The sequence below is a fragment of the Colletes latitarsis genome, chromosome 14 (assembly GCF_051014445.1).
Source record: "Colletes latitarsis isolate SP2378_abdomen chromosome 14, iyColLati1, whole genome shotgun sequence".
Classification (NCBI taxonomy): Eukaryota; Metazoa; Arthropoda; class Insecta; order Hymenoptera; family Colletidae; genus Colletes; species Colletes latitarsis.
Window position 1 is genome coordinate 28384785 of NC_135147.1, and position 14871 is coordinate 28399655.

The 14871-nt window shown below is 47.7% G+C and overlaps 2 protein-coding genes across 3 annotated transcripts in view; both read right to left on the reverse strand.

The window, feature by feature from the left end:
• Positions 1 to 7797, reverse strand: part of LOC143350368 (uncharacterized) — a 46817-nt gene extending 39020 nt beyond the window's left edge. Inside the window, exon 1 of the mRNA XM_076782478.1 lies at positions 7406 to 7797. The gene's annotated coding sequence lies outside the window, so the exon portion shown is untranslated. The remainder of the gene's footprint in view (positions 1 to 7405) is intronic.
• The window catches only part of LOC143350341 (uncharacterized), a 141851-nt gene that overhangs the window by 96827 nt on the left and 30153 nt on the right, over positions 1 to 14871 (reverse strand). The gene's annotated exons all lie outside the window — the stretch shown is intronic.

The following is a 14871-nucleotide window of genomic DNA, read 5'->3' on the forward strand; positions in this document are numbered from 1 at the left end:
CCGTATTTAAATATCGCGAAACACGTTACTTTCCAAAGGGTCGAAGCTCTAGATGCTCTGCAAGACACGGAAACGTTGCACAGGCGGACAAAGGAAGCTTTGCACGCCGGAAATGAACACAATCCGTTCAACGAAGCAGACTCGCGATTAATGCTAATTTTCAGCCGGCCTTTTTGTCGCTCGCGCGGCGACGTTCATCGTGCAAATTAACGTAAAAACAAAGCGTCCTCGGCGTTTGAGTACTTTTTGCTCGAAACGGAACGAAGAAACCACTCGTTCCGAGACAATTGTACTCTCGGCGACGCGGCATTAAATTAATTCTTTCTGCAAGCTTTTGACGCGGCGCGTGTATTTTCCGTTCCGCGTCGGTTAACCTTCCTTCGCGCGGCGTTTCGTGGTTAATGCGAAAAGAAGAGGATCCCGTACCCGCGGAACGTATAATAATCCGTCGGCTATTCAAAGAAGCGATCGAGCCCGCGGCTTTTCCGCCGCGAATAAAATGTCTCCCTTTCCGGTCTAATCCGACCGGTCTGGTCTAGTTTTTCGAATTCCCGCTCCATTCGAGTTCCTTGTGCGCGGTTGTCCATGCAAATCACTCCTTCCCGTCCTTTTATCCTCCCTCTTCTTTCCCTTTCATTTCACGATCCTTTGATTCGCCTCGATACGCGCACGGTTATCGAGAAAATGATAGGACGCTTGACATACAGGCTGAATTCGTGGTAGAAATTGGGTCGGGGAGATTCTATGGCTCGAAATGAGACGAAAATCAAGAATAACCGAATCGCGTAGGAGGCTCCGTTTTCCGGGAGGATTTCATTTCGCCGCGAGTCGATCGGGAGGGAATATTCGCTTAAACGCGAACGTATCTTTCGGCTACGAGATATCGAACGATTGATAAATTTTATCAGGTACGCGAACGTGCATTCGCAGCGAAAGGGTTAACGTAGGATCGAAGGTATTCGAGGTAGCGTGGGATAGGAGAAGAACGATACAAACACCTGTTCGTAACACGGTGCAAATATCAGCGTCGTTCGAGGCTGGAAGCAATTAAGAGCGGGCAAGTCGTATGTCAGGAACACGGTCTACAAATTGTCCCGGCGGTGGAATGCTCCGTATAATCATTCTCGCTGGCGAAAAGTCGTCCGGTTCAAAAAAGGAGTTTAATTAAATTCGCGGAGAACGGACCAACTATGAATTCTCTAACGAAGCATTCTTCCCGTTTCTGCCTCGAACCTTTGTAAAACGTTGGATCGTGACTGTTACATCGCGCGGAATAAAACAATCGCGCTTTATTAATTAGAAATCGGCGAGGGGTCGAGAGAATCGAGGGCGCGTGAATCATATCGTCGATCGATACCGTGCATATTAAACGCGTAAAACGTTAAACTCGGGGTTCCGCGTTAGGGGAGGTCGGTCGATGTACGTGCTGATTCGGTCGGGAACGAAACAAGCTCCAAAATGCGGGAGAAGCGTGTCATCGTGCCAAACGAGACTAACAAACGCACCGTTTGTGTCCGCTGATTGTTTTAAACGTAGAACAGGTCGTGTATGCCGTAATCGGTCGGGGGAAAAACGCGATTAACTCTGTCACCCGGCGAGCAGAATTTTACGGGGACGCGTTATCGATTAGTCTGGTCAATCGATGGATTTATTGGTACGCGGATAACGAGCGCGAGTAATGTGTAATCGTAACGTTGCATTATATTTGCTATTTTTTAAATAACCCGTGAGAGTCCATTTACCACAGGATCGATCGGCAGAAGGCTAACCGGAAAGAAATATACCCCGACGATTCGGAAACGCGTTAATGAGCACCGAAGAATTACGATCTCGCGGACGCGTCGCGAGATTAATCGTCGATGGTGTTAGGTCACGAATGAAAACGTAACGTTACCCCGTGGAAAACGAAAGGGTCGACGAAAAATTCATCGTTGCCGCCGGTCCGTAAATCGGATCGCCGGTGAGCGCGATAACTCATGGAAATTACCGATACGCGAACCCGTTAAAATCTCGTTTCCAGCCAGCCTCGATGTTCCGATTTATGCTGCGTCGAAAGAAGACGATCAGCTTAGTCGTTAATGGGGAATGATGAAAATAATTTAGTTTGTTAACTATCCAATGTTTGCAACTTTTTCGTTTTCCCCTTGAACATTTGCAAATTCGCTGTGTAAAAAAGTCAGAGAGGGCAAGTTGAACTCAACGTTTCTCGAAGGGAACATTCTTGGAGGGTGAAGTTGGTATTCCAGCGAGCGCACACAACGATTTCGAAGAGATTCCGAAAGGGGACCAACGTCGGGTCGAGTCCCTTCACGGGATTTTAATGGAATCGTTAATTCAATCGTCTCTAGCGAGCCGTGGTCAATATTTACAGACGTCGGCCGGTTAACATCCCCCTTTCCGTGCCCTTTCGCCCTCCTCCTCGTCTCGTGGCCTTTCCGACACCTAGACAAACTCGCGGGCGTTCGTTCCTTTCACGCTGTTTGCTTATTTCTCCAGGAAGTTTTCAATTGTCGCTTTCGCGAAAGCTTCGCCGACGACGGAAATATTGCATTAACGTTTTCTCGTTTTTGTTTTTTAATCGCCACGACGGACGACTCGTAATCGCGTTGATCGTGGAGAATTTTCTGTTGCGTTGTATCTCGAGCGTCGGTCCCCAGGTTCCGTGGCGCGAAAACGAGACCAGGTTTCACGGATGACCAGGAAAACTGCGCTCCCCCGAGGGCACTCGGAATCCTCTTCTTTTCGTGGGATCCCTGTACACGCTTCGCTCGCGCCAAGGATAGAAGCGTTATTTTTGCTCGCGATAACGCCGAGCGTCATCCTCCATTATTTCGCACAGCATTTGTTATCCCTCCTCGCAGATAAAGCGGTAAAATATTTCGTGCGCAATATTCGCGTGCCGTGAGTACGCGTTGTAAAATATTGCATCGAGTAATCGCGTTTAGGAAGAGCTCTTTCGATTAAATTTCACAAAGATCCCCGTCTCGACCACCAAGGAAACTTCGCGAACACGATTCGAAAAATGTTCGAACATCGAGCACCTTCGAGAGCTAATTCGCGATGCAAAGCCATTTTTCTGACGGAGCGGAAAATATTAACATATTTCTCTTTCTCGTAGAGTATCTCCGGAACAATGAAAATAGAAATATGGTCAGTTATCGTTATATTGAAATTTGTTATAACGTCACGGGTTTCATTATTCCGGCGAATAACATGTTTATTAGACTGGTGTTTATCAACATTAATTGACCTTATTTTTAAAAACCGTTCTTTCGCGCAGAGATCAATAACTTTTTAATCAAGCGGTAACTGATTACCGATGCAAATAATTTGATGATTGCCTCTGTTATGTCAACGAAACCAAATATTAAATAATTAACAATCCGTGCGCAATTTTGACAGAAATCAACAAATTAATTTCAAAATGATCGATGGGGAAAGAACGTTTCTCATATTATTATCTTTTTCGATAACGAAAAACAATCCCGTGGACCCTGTTACATTTTCTGTCCGCCGTTTACTCTCTGTAGCGAAGGGTATATTTCTCGAATAAATAAAAGAATAAAAGGTCCAGGGACACGAATGTTCCGGAAGCGATTGTTCCTCTCCCCGATCGATCGGTATTCTCGTCGAGAAGGGGAGACGAAGATACGCGAAGAAGGTTCGCTCCCACGCGGCGTGAAATTCCCTGTGCGTCTTGGAGCCGAGAATATCGAGCAAATAAGGGTCGAATTAACCTCGGCAACCATAGATCACGGCCGAAACAAAAGCAATCTCGCAACTGCGAAATTGCTGGTCGCATAAATCACATCGCGGGCGACGACAGAATCGCGCCGCCGCGCCGGTTTAATGAATTTATTTCCGGCGGATGTGCGAGACGCTGTTAAACGTCGCGGACCTTGGTGAACGGAAGCTTATTCAGGGATTCGGCGCCGAGACGATCCAAGGATTCGTAATCTGACCGCTGCTCGAAACGGGATGATCTAATTACGAGACGCATCTTATGCAGCCATCCGGCGTAATCCAGGCCAACCGTTTACCGACGATTACGCTTCGTCACTGGCCAACTAATCGTTACGAACGACCACGAAATAATCTTTCCTCGCGAACGTTACGAAATAATTCTCACCGAGAACGGACAATCAGGATGTGGATCAGGTAGGCAAACTTCTTGCGCGATCGAACTCGATGGTTCTCGCTCGGTTTCCTTCCGCGAATGTAAATACTGGCTCCATAACCGACGTTCATCCTCGAAACTTCGGCATTAGGGCAACCCAGGGCCAACTTTCATTCCCCCGGGCTTCCGCTTCGTTCGTTTATTTTCCTTGGCTGATTCTCGGCTTTGAAGCGAATTGTTTTCCTAACTCTATAGAGAAGGAAGACGAAACTCTCGTCTCGTTCGACGTTCAAAGTAGGAAAAACTGTTCGAGGAAACTCGGTCCAAGGTTCCCTAATTTACGAATCGACGCACCCGCAGATGTATTATTATCTTTGATTAAAATAATATTAAAGCCGTGCTTCGTAAAGGGTCGTGTCGCGTTCGTCTCTGTTAATTTTTCGCGTCGACCGATGAAAGAAAATTAATTTCGGAAGCGAGGGTTTCGTTGGCTGTCACGAGCACGCGCCGCCATTCTCTCGCGCCGCTTTTGGAAATATTCTATTTTGTCGTTTCGTTTCATCTATTTCATTTATTTCTTTCCCCGTGTTACGAGCGGAAATTGCGGCCACGGTAAAAGCGCAAAGATTCTTTTGGTCGAAGCGGGTGTAAATTATGGAATAATTCTTTCTAGCCCCGGACTTGCTCGGATTTGAATCAGAAACTCCATGAACTTTGATTAAATTCTTCTCGCTCGCTTCCGGCGTATAAAGCGCCGCAACGAAGGCAACCCTTTTTCTTGGAATTACGCGATTGAAGATTATTAAAAACTGTATTAAACTTGCATCCCACTGAGAGAAATATTCTAGAAAAACGATTTAGCAAAAGGAAAAATGCAGAAAAATAGCGTGTTCCATTATCCGATTGTATCACGAGTTTCAACGTATCCTATATGCTATGTCTAGCCGTCTCGAGGGCCGGAAATTGCGATTTCATCATCCAGTCCCTGCTACGAACAACGCTGTTCTCCGTTTATCCAAGAACCGTTCCGTTCTCGCTGCTGGAACTCGTTGTTCCATATTCCGTCAGCTTCGACGAACTCGTCTTCGCGAACCAAGATGGAGCAACAAACTCCGAGAATTTCCGTGGTGCCTCGAGAATACGATAATATCGAACTGTAATTTTTGTCGGCTTTGGATCAACGATCGTACTTTATCGGCGGAATTTTTTTCAAACTCGAGTAAGTAAAAGGTTGACAGTTCGATCGGAGGATGAGCAGAGAGCTCTGGGGTAATCTGGAGCAGAGTCGCGACTCGCAAGTTCGAAAGGTCGGAGAAGCAAAGTTCAGCTTGCGGGACCGATGTCGCGAGGTTTACGATAGGACGAAAGACAATGGCGACAGGCAAACAATGGGTCGCTTTCGGTAAGCTCTCCCTCTCCGACATGGCGCAGTCACCGCGGCCAGTTTAACGCGCGCTTAATCGTCTGCGATTAACTCGTTACTTGACCTTTTAATCGAATTTCAACTCGCTCGCCCGCCGACCCGCCTCGATTTTCCAATTTAGTACGGTTAGCGATGGCATCGCTGACGTCCTGGCTGCGCCACGAAAACCTGATAACATAGTTTCTAATCTCGGACGAGTATAACTTTAAAAATAGAACCTCTACCTACCACTCGAACCGAATCTCAACCTAATTTTATTCGTTAAACGCGAACCATTAAACTGCTTGTCTATCGGTACGCAAAGTTAATTAAATCTGTGACTCGATGCACCTGATTTTCTCTGTGTCTAAATGGAAGAAAATATCGATTTGGATCCGATCACGAACAGACCGAGCTAAGATTCGCGAGAATTCCCCGACCGGTGGAATCTCTGTAATATCTGTCGATCGGTAGATTCCAATTAGATTTTTTAGGGAATCCAAAGCTGGGTCGTCCAAGGGGAAGGAAGCTACGCGCACGAAATTCGAAGGCATCCGTGATATTGAATCTCCGGTGCCGGTGAACAGAATATTTCGATGCTCGCCTCGATACTTTGCACGATCTCGCGACGTGAACTTTCGAACTCGCCGCTTCGTTACATGCGGCTCGATCTTGAAAGAGACTCCCGGTCCCGGGAAATTTCATAAAGAACAATTTGCTCGCAATCCGAGGAAGAGACACTCTGTACGGAGAATAAATCAAAGTCGCGAACAAAGCGCGAGAGATTATGAAACGCGACATCCTTGCTCTTACGCGGGTATGACTTTTTTGTGTGGAGATGCTCGAAAGATAAAGCGTTAATTTCTGAGATGCACGATATATTCCCGTGTCCCTAACCGTTTTGGAGATATAGCTTTTCCCAGTTGCGTGGGAGATCGTGTATAACCAGGAGAAATCTCTTTGTATCTCCCTGGAGAGGACATTCGAGTTTGGTAAATGTACGATGTCCCCTCGGAGGGGTTAATAAGTTCGCCTGCAATTTGGATCGCGGCGTTTCGAAAACAGGAACGCGCTCGATCGCGAACCGAGCGAACGGTTACGTGAAAATTTAATTTACGGTTCTCGAGCTTTCGTCGGTCGCGAAAAGGGAGAGAGAAAAGGGCCCGGAGGGCGCGGATCGAATAAAAGTAATTACAGGCGCCCTGTTCGTTTTGGAGCGCGAGTTTTCATTAGTTTTCGAGCCGGTTGCAAGTGTTTCGTTAACTTGGAGCGTAATCCTCGCTAAAAGGATCCCAAAAATCAGTCCGTTTGCCTAACTTCGATTACTTGGAACCTTTTTGGTTCGTTTAAAAGGCTGGACGAAGAGGATAGAAGCGAAAACGATGGTCGAAATTGCTCCCGGCTGTTCAGAGAATTTAAGGTTACCGCTTGTTAAGCCCGAACGATGCTTGGCGGTGATTTAACGGTGCTCGGACAAGCCCCCAGGGCAATTATCTGGCGATTATAAATTTCAGCTGAAATTAATTCGTAACGCGATTCCTTCTCTTTTTACTGGGCTCGCCCGGGCGCAAACTTATTTTCCACGGCGCGTTAAAAACAGTTGCCGAGAACTCTGTCGTGCGGTCTGATTATCCCCCAGCTGGAAGTAAGATTAAATCAAATCCGGAGTTTCGCGTACGCGGCACGGCCGACGAAGTTTTAATGGGCTTCTGAGACTGGGGAGAAAAAAAAAAGGGAGAAAAAACGGGGAAGAAAAAAATGGGAGGCACGTCGGTCCCAGTCGATTCGGAAGATTTAATGCGACTCCTCGCCGATGCATTCGTAAATCTTCGCCGAGCCGCGAAAAACCCTGCAACGACTTGCTGCTGCTGCTGCTGCTGACTTACGATCGAGCCTCGAGGTCCTTGATCCTGCCTCGCTTCGGGGCAAAAAATTCGAACGAAAAGAGAAAACGTCACTCGCGATGTTCACTGATCGCGCACGAAACTTTATTGCGTGTCTCCGTGACTGTCACGACTCGTTAAAATCTTCTTTCACGAATCACGCGCGTCCAGGCCGATTATTATCGACGATCCCGAGTACCCGTCGATAGCGGATACGATTTTACGTTCATGCGCGTCCCTGCTGGACCGTGCGCGGATCGGCTAATTGTTCGAAAATTGCCGGCCGTTAATTAATTTCGATCGATACGGCACTGTTTTCTTTCGATTTCGTTCGACCTTCTCCGACCAACGACGATCGCGACCAAACGGTTTGAATCCTTTACGCAGGCTAATTATTCTCGACTAGAATTGCATTTGTTCGAGAGGGTGAGCAGTTTGTTATCTATTTCATCCCCCGTTCACGGAGACAATTAACGTCGAATCTCTTATTTAATTTTCAACGGGACGCCTCTTTAAGAGGTAAACTTTCACCCTCGAAGATTATGGGCTTAATTTCGACGCGACGCGAAAAAAACGGGCGTCGCACTTTACAGAAAGTTACGTTCTTTTCAATTAATTTAACGTTCTTCCCGAGTTCCACGCAACACCTGCTCACCCGGCTGTCGATTAATCTTTCCGTGCAAGCGACGCGAATGCAATCGTCGTTTAAGAGGTTATTGTTTTGCCCACTGATAGGTCGCTTCGAGCATTTCCCACTGCGCGAACGTGGATTACACTACGGGATTTTTGTCGGACATTTTGCAACAAACGTGAATCGAAACCGAGTAAAAGTTCGAGGAACGTTATGGATCTCGTTGTCGCAAGTCTCAGGATCCCTCGGTCGAGATCGTCGTCGAAGCGGAAAGATCGATCGTCTTGCGAGGTACCGGCACGATTCACGAGTCCCCGATCTGGAAGATCCTTTCCGTCACCGCACTTCCTTCGATGTTCGATCGAGGAGGATCGAAATCACAGATACTTGGGGGCGCGCGGTCGTGGCGTCGTCGAGACTCCGGGTGTTAAGATCGATCGGCCGATCGATCGAGGCGATCGAAGGGTTGATCGTGACGGATCGTCGCGTTTAATCGAGGGTTGCGGAGAGGGGGTTGTTCGACGTCGCGCGTTGTACGTGGTCAGTTCGGCGTCGTGGAGCGCACTGAGTCTAACAGCCCCACCCGCTACGAGGAAACTCGACGCCGGGCGTCGCGTAGATTCATCCCCATCGGTTGCCCGGAGCAACGCCGGCGTACGAGGGAACCAACGCGACGCAAGCGTCCCAGACAACCCCGAGAGGCCCAGACGACGCGCCGCGTCGCGTCGCAACCGGTGCGTACCGGACTACTCCTTCTCGATTTATCTTTTCTAACACGACACATCCTGTCGCCCGAAATTCATCGCCACCCCAACTTGAGCGATCACGAATTTCGATCCACGGAGGAACACCAAGGATTTAGTTTCGTTCGTTCATATGGGACCCATAGCATTCGGTACGCGGTCCAGAGAACGAGACAAGAAAGAAAAACAAACGAATTTGAAACAGGGATTCCAACCACCTCGTAACCTTAATCGCGCCCTGGTTAACCTAGGCGAATTACAGCTACCCGCAGTGGCCATCTTTTAAATCGACGTTCCAGCATTTGCTCGACAAGAATTTGCATTTGAATTTAACGATAGAAAGAGAAGGAAAATCAGAGCATAAATTAATCTTCGAGAAAATATATGAAAAAAGAATTAACGCGTGCGATAAGTAATTAACTAGAATTAGCATTTTATTCGCCCCGCCTGTTAATTGTATAGTACTATTAAAAGTAACCCACATTCTGGGCTTAAATTCAAATTTAAGTCGGAGAAGATCGAGAAACATTTATTTTGCGGCCCTGTTTCCATTTTACATCGCTCTTCGAACCGACTCGAAGCCACTTTCGAAAGCAATGAACTTTTATTGTAACTGGATAATGTCGTTTCTAAGCGACGACTATCCCGAAGAACTTTAGTTTTAGGTATTACCGTCGCTTTATCGTAACGTAGTCGCTGTTAAACGAGGAAATGTTCCGTGCGGGAGTCAAAGTACAAAGTTTGAGATGTCTTCGAGGAACAGCTTAGGGGAAATTTGTTTTCCTTTTAGAGCGTTTTTTTAAAACCGCGTTGGAATTACCTTTGAGAGCGACAAACTCAAAGTGCCGTTAGTTTACATTCTCCAGCTTTCGAAGTCACTCGATGGTTCTCGCGGTTAATTAAACTTTACGCTACGGAGGATCCCGTTTGGTTCGTTTGTCTGTTCATCGTTCCAAGTCGTTTTTCGATCGTCCGTTGTCGTTGGGTCCGGTTACTTTATTCCGCGAATAAAAATCTACTTAGCCCGAGTAGTATGGAATCCGGTTAATTTTTCTCGTGGAATTGGCATTGGAAAGCTGTTCGTCGAGAAAAGCGTTGTTTTACTATGGTTCCGGCGCACGGGTGCAGTGGAATGCATACGATTTCCCACGGACGACGGCTCGGTGCGCGTATCCGGATAATGCGACCATCTGGCGCGAGATGAATCGTGAATTCGCGGCCAGGAAACTGGTCGAACTTCTTTCAGCAACGATCCCGTTAACGTCGTCACGCTCCTCGAAACGTTGTCGTATTCTTGCGCGACGCTGCTCGGAATTCTTACGACGAGTTGCCTGCCCGTTGATTCGAATCGCCAAACTTCTCCGGCGCTTTTTGCGACCTTACGCTCCGATCAATATTGTTCTTGCGCAATCCGTTCGCCAAACTGCCGGACAATTTGGAATCTTTCGACGTCGGTGCAAAACATCCCTAAAATTTGCTCGCGCGATCGATTCGATAGTACGATCGAGAAGCTACGAATTGCATTCTTTTTCGTCCCCCAACTCCGACGTTTCGAACAGCTGCTGGGAATCGCAGCAGTTGGTCGTTCCATCTTTCCAATGACATTTGAATCGCGATGTTCCAACTGTCGCCAGCGCGGCGGTATTTTTGTAGCGTTCGACGGAAAGAAAACGAGGCGTCCACGGATAGTGGAAGGATCTAGCGCGAGACTTCCGGAACAAGATACGATACATCGAAGGACAGACGCGTCCGCGGACCAGCCGTGTCAGACGCGGCGATATTAATGGAGGCTCGAGTGTACTTGCACCGTGCATGAGCTATGGGTCTGTCGTCTGCTCTCGGCACTGGCGGAACGAGCCTGTCGGCGTGTTTTGATGCACGGCCGGCCGCAATTCAATTATTGATCTCTGACTTATCGGTTCGTTCGATTTGATCCCGCCGAATTCAATCCGAACCAGCGCTCTGCCACTGACAGTTGGTCCAACTTCCTTTCCGTTACAAGTGTCGCATCGATCATCAATGGCGTCTTTGCTCTCTTTGACCCATTAGACGACGATATTTTTATTTATTTCAAAGTTAGCGTAAATAATACGACGGTTAATCGTCATTAAGATTCACCGACGAATCGAAGTTCCAACTAGGACGCGACGTGACTCGAGCTCGGAGAACTTTCGGTCCTGACTGGATACGTTTCTTATCCTAAGCTGTATCGACGACTGTTTAACCCCTCGAAAATACCAGGCAATTATCGTACGTGCGTTAAAAGTCACACGTATGCCGATCAATGGCAAACTATGTATGTCAGAATCTTCTACGAAGAGTTTGCGTTGCTAGTCGCTGTTGAAACAACAGTGGGCAGCACTGCATGTTTGAAGAGGACAACATTCCCCGAGAGACGTCTACGAAACGACGAATAAAAGCATCTTGTCGCGTTAACGGATGACACCGACAGCGAGGGAGAAAAAGGACGAGACGGTCACCGTTTCTCGTTAAGGACCTGCCCAATTTTCCTTTCCCCGACTCGCGGAATGTGCCACGGTCTCCTCTTTCGCTCGGAATTTACTCTAATTAAACGTATTCTCTTAACCGCTCGTTCCTCCGTGAAACTATAGAACACACGGACAGTACGTTCACGTCCACTGTTTTTTAAAAAATATAAATCGCTACGCGAGGAGCGTTACTCTTCCTATAAATATTATTCGTTGCTAAACGACGATTCCTCGAGAGCGGCACAACAGCACGGAAACCCGCGAATAACTCGATGAAGGCTGGAAGACGAGTTTAAGCTCGCGCGTTTAAGACTTCGCCGTCGGCGGAGTAATTGAAATTGAACGTGTCGGGAATGATCGACTAGAAAATGGCGCTGAAACAGCGGGTCGTGAACTGTTGTTCGGTTCTGTTTAGCGTTGGTTGTCGGTGGCCGACGAACGAATAGAACGCCGAGGCGCATTATTTTCTACGCGATACAGTATTTAATGCGGATCGGTGGTTGGACGGTGCAACGGAAATAGGATCGTTCGCATTGAACGCGCTGTGCATTGCATTAAACTGAACGTCGGTCAGAGATTCTACAAGTTCGGTCAATTAATCGATCGGCGTTGGTCCGGTTTGGTTCGCCAAATAATTTTGCAAAGGGCGACGGAAAATCGGAGCAGGAAAACGGTTGCAGCCTAACGATACGGCCAAGTCGAAACACGTGGATAATCATCAGTCCCTTCGCGGTTGCGATATGTCAGGGGAAGTTGAATTTAGAGAATTTACGGTGGACGGGAACGAAAATTAATAAAATGGAAATTAATCCTGGCAGTTGTAGCCAACGAAGCGCATAATTTGCAGTATTTGATATTATGCACGAAATGCCTGACAAACTTCTGTACGCCCGCCGCGCATCGGAATACGAATTATTTCGATGAAAAGCTCCTAATGAATCTCGCGCGTCGATTCGACGATCGGGGTCGCCGGTACGTGCCTTATCGAACCGGGCGACGAAAAAAGAATGCAAATCGGAGTCACGATTGCGGACAAGGGACAAGCGAGAAAAGAACGCCATCCGATAGTCGGCAACGAATGGCCGAAACGTGAAGACCGAGGCTAAGGAAACGAAATGCTCACAGAGAAACGAGAACTACCGAAATGTTCAGTCTTCGTAACTTTGCTCCTTGCTGGAGTCGATGATCGAGGCAAAACAGGGGGGAAAGGGATCGGATCGTTTAATTTAGCTACCTTCCGTTGGAAGAATTTGTTTCGGAGAAGAGGAGAACGGCGTACGAAGGAAGAAGGGATATATTCGTGCGTGATAGCTCGCCCAGCGTGAATTATACGCGTACAGGACGTACCGGTTACGCGCATGCCTACGTAAATACGTTGTACAATTACCTGCGCGTCTCGCCGCGTGCACCTGCTCTTATTTACCTGCAGGTAAACCGTTTTTTGCCATCATGACATCCGAGCGCAATCTACAGCATCCGGTACGCGCGCGAGATCAATTCTTCCATCCCCCGGCGAGCGTTCGCGATTACGTTTCTCCACCTTTTTGTTTCGCAGTCGTGGCTGGAGAGAAGAGTCGTTATTCAACGAGCCGGCATATCTCCTCGAATCGACTAATAATTTCCGCTCCCTTTCGCGCCGCGACCATTACCTTATTCTATCGGTCATACATCGGCCGCTATAAATTCTGACGCCCAGTCTGTATTACGAATTTTCATAATTCATTCGTGCGGGGATAATCATAGGAATTAGAAGAGTTCGTAACGGCGGCGAGGCACTCGAGGCACTCGAGAACTCGTCGATCGAACAAAAGGAAGCGGAACGAAATTGCAAATAGAAAGCATCGTTAGAGCGCGTGTTTGACGAAAGATTTAAAACGACGTGTTTTACTTCCCGATCGACGACGGGGAACGAACTTCGCGACGGAAATCCATCAGCCCCGAGCTTCGAATTAGCAGGCGGCAAAAACCTTTCTCCGTATTTACACGGCATCTAGTTTTTTAACGGTTCGTCGAACTTCCTTCGAGCACCGTTACCTCCTTCGCGGAATTTCTCGTAATTTCTGTACGTCGCGTTGGTAGCCGACCGACGAGCGACTTTCCTACGTCGTTGCACTCACGGCTGCATGTGCACAGGGGCCCGGCTTCGACCAATTCGAGCCAGACTTCTCCAGCATCGCGCGACTAAACTCCGGTTTATTGTTTCGAAATTCAAATTCGCCGTCAATCCTTGCAAACGTCCAGGAATGTCGCGGAGTTTCTCCAACGCTTGCACGTTGGGCGTCCAACGCCCCCCGATCGATGAATTTCCCTCCTTTCGAAGAGCGAAAGAGGCAAGACTAGTTTTAACTTTGATAAAAATATGGAAAATATGGAAAAAGTGGAAAAACTCTTACGCGAGAAAACGACGCGCTCTTAGTTTCCGGGGTTCTGGAGAACGCAACACGGCCCAGTGAAATTATTACAACCCGGTCTGTCGGTATAAACAATAATGGACGCTGGACGCTTTAATTAAGAGAAATACATTTCACTGACGCAATTGTCTGTATCCTGCGAACCGTTTCAAAATAATAAATGACATCCTGGACCTGTGCATATTACAACGACGCTTAATATGAACGTAATTAGCGATACATTTTATGTGTGTAATTATCAACATTTGCGACGGTCTCTGTTCGTGCAGCTGGCTGTCTCGTGAGATCCTAAATTTGTTAATTTTACAGTTTCTTCGAGCGAAAAGTTCAAACGGTCGAGATCCTCCCTGGACCGATACAGGCGCCAGTTAACTCGTAGTTAATTAAGGCGTTGTCAACCGCTCGAGCAGTGCTGTTACTATGCATTTTTGGCAACAGTTGCTTTGTAAATAAACCAGTATAAAGACGAATGCGTGGTCTAGTGTCTTTATAATCAACCTAGAACCCTGTATCGAACCTGGCGGAGAGAAATGCTATTTTTGGGGGTAATAGAGCCAATCTCGCAAATCTGATCAGCAACGTTTGATCTAACGAGAGAATCAAGCCGGCACGAGCCGCGCGAGGCACGAACGATCGGTGTGCAAACAACAAACAGCGGTCGCAGGAACAATGACGCTGTACGAAGAGCAAAATCAACGAGGCAGCCTGCAGCGAGAAGAGTAAATAAAGCTCGCACGAATAACTGGGAGGCGATCTTCGTCCCTCGTGCTCCGAAGGGGGCTTAGAACGCCGCGGCAGCTTTACGACACCCTCGAGCATTTTCCTCGGAACGATGCCCCGACGACCTCTTCGCGAATCGTTTTTCTCCCGCCCTCGGTTTTCGCGCCCGGTGGCCCGTCCTCGGTAACTTCTGCTCGCAGGGAGGTTTGCGAGACAAGGGATGGTTCGTGTCTGCCAGAAATTTCGCTCGTGAACACAGGGTGGGACGTTCGAGACAGCTCATCCGAATAATTCGTTTATTTCTGCAGATAGGAAAGGGCCTACAGGATCGTTGAAGCAAAGATTCGTCCTAAAATTAACCCTCTTTCAATAGCGTTTGCTACGTTCCGTATTCCTAAATTCATCGGGAATATTCCGTCAGAACAGCGGTGGCAAAACAGTCCCTACAGTTGCTAGTGACGACGCAGAAGGGGAT